A 2,065-nucleotide genomic window follows, 5' to 3' on the forward strand; every position below is an offset into this window, starting at 1 on the left:
GTGAAGAGGCTGGGGGGCTGACTCACAATGGAAATTCACATGAGCAGAAATTAAACCCCAGCTGTTGTAAGCCACTGTGATTTTAGAGTTGCCTGCTGCTACAGTATCACCTAGTGTAATCGGATTCATGCAAGAAATGTTCCAATCAAATACAGCAGATAAATCTTGTTAGGATCCCAATTTATGAAGCCATTGTAGAAATCTGAATACAGACTGGATATTTAATAATAGTTAAGAATTGTTCTTTATTTTTAGGTGTGTTAATGATATCGCAGTTATGTTTAAAACAACAAAAAGAGTTCAAATATTTTAGATACATGGTCCAGGGGGGAGACTAGGTGAGGATAAAAATTGGTCATGAGTTGATAATTATTGAGTTGGGTGATGAATAGATGCCAGGTTATCATACTATTCTTTCCACTTTTGCTTAGATTTGAAAAATTTTTTAAAATAGTATGCTGACATGAGTCCTAGAGTTGTTTCTGACTCCCAAAAGGGTACAGGAAATATGGGAGCTGGGAGAAAGGAGCTGACCGATTAAGTTTAGTAAGCATGAGTACACAAAAGAGGTGTTTGGGTCAGGCCTCAAAAAGAACGCATCAAGTCCTAGCCTGTTTGGCTCAGTGGATAGAGCATTGGCCTATGGACCAAAGGGTCCCAGGTTTGGTTCCGGTCAAGGGCATGTACCTTGGTTACAGGCTCCTCCTCAGGTTGGGCCCTGGTCAGGGCTCATGCAGGAGGCAACAAATCTATGTGTTTCTCTCACATTGATGTTTCTCTCTGTCTTTCCCTCTCTCTTCCACTCTCCTTAAAAATCAATGGGAAAATATCCTCTAATGAGGATTAACAAAAAAGAATGCATCAAAACTGATTACTTCCAGTGAGAAAGATGTTTCCTCAGGAATATGACCTCAGGCCAGGGCAGTATCAGGGAGAGATTGTGGGCACTGGAGAGGTGGGTGTAGGGAGCATGGGGGTGTCAATCTCCACATCAAGTGTGAAAGGGAAGCTGTGTGGCATAAGTGGGATCATGATCCCTTCTCTGCCTGTTGGCTAAACTCAAATGGGGTATCTCCTTACCAGTGAAAGCATCTGTTGTATTCTCCATTTGTGCACTGGGCATTAAATTAATGATTGCAATTAGGAGATGAATCGGAAGCTTGCTCTGTCTACTCCCTGCCTCAGCCTGCAACAGCTTTACTTGAGGACTGGTGAATTCCTTTTGAGTTAATGACGGATTGTTTTCTATTGTTCCCCTGGTCTCCTACAAAGTGCTCTGACTCACTCTTAATGAGGCTCCAGGCTGCATTCCCACTGCAAGGACAGAATTTCCTGTCAGTGGCAGGGAGCAGTGGCTGAGCTAGATCTTGCTGGTACCACACCCAGCAGGGTGTTGGACAAGCGGACCACTTGAGTTGGGGGAGGCCTGGGCTGAGAGAGAGAAGAGACTGAGCCTGAGCCTGAGCCAGAGGCAAGAGACTGTGTGCCTCAGGACATATGACCCAGAGTCATGGTGTTAGAGAGGCGGCAGCAACTTTGGTGGCAGCACCCACTGCCCCCCTATCTGCAGGAGTCAAGTAAGGAGATGCTCTTTCTCATTCCATCCTCCAAACCTAGGGTAGTCCTCCCTGGGAAACAGGGAGAAGATGGGCGTGTGAGAGCAGACACATCTCACACTCCCACCAGATAGACATCAAAGTTCAGTGTTGTTTTGTTTTTGAGATTGAAATTTAAAAATAGGACTGAGCATTATGGGATTGGAAAGTTATGGAACTGGATGGAGACATCATTAAGATATTAAGGGAGCCCTTATGGCCCAGTGGTTGAGCGTTGACCTATGAACCAGGAGGTCATGGTTCGATTCCCTACCAGGTGCCCGAGTTGTGGGTTTGACCCACTACGTGGGGCATGCAAGAGGCAGTGGATCAATGATTCTCTCTCATCATTGATGTTTCTATCTCTCCTCTCTTCTTCTCTGAAATTAATAAAAATATATTTTTTAAAAAAAGATATTAAGGGAGCCCAACGACCAGGGTTTTCACCCTCGGAGGCTGGGAGCAGTTAA

At 44.8% G+C, this 2,065-nt stretch overlaps 1 non-coding gene across 1 annotated transcript; it reads left to right on the plus strand.

Annotated features, from left to right (window-relative positions):
• The first annotated feature begins 1,033 nt into the window (after positions 1 to 1,033).
• LOC118662382 lies at positions 1,034 to 1,222 on the plus strand. The gene has a single exon (XR_004969740.1). It is a non-coding gene; the product is annotated as a U2 spliceosomal RNA (small nuclear RNA).
• The last annotated feature ends 843 nt before the right edge of the window (positions 1,223 to 2,065 follow it).

The sequence above is a fragment of the Myotis myotis genome, unplaced genomic scaffold (assembly GCF_014108235.1).
Source record: "Myotis myotis isolate mMyoMyo1 unplaced genomic scaffold, mMyoMyo1.p scaffold_m19_p_8, whole genome shotgun sequence".
Classification (NCBI taxonomy): domain Eukaryota; kingdom Metazoa; phylum Chordata; class Mammalia; order Chiroptera; family Vespertilionidae; genus Myotis; species Myotis myotis.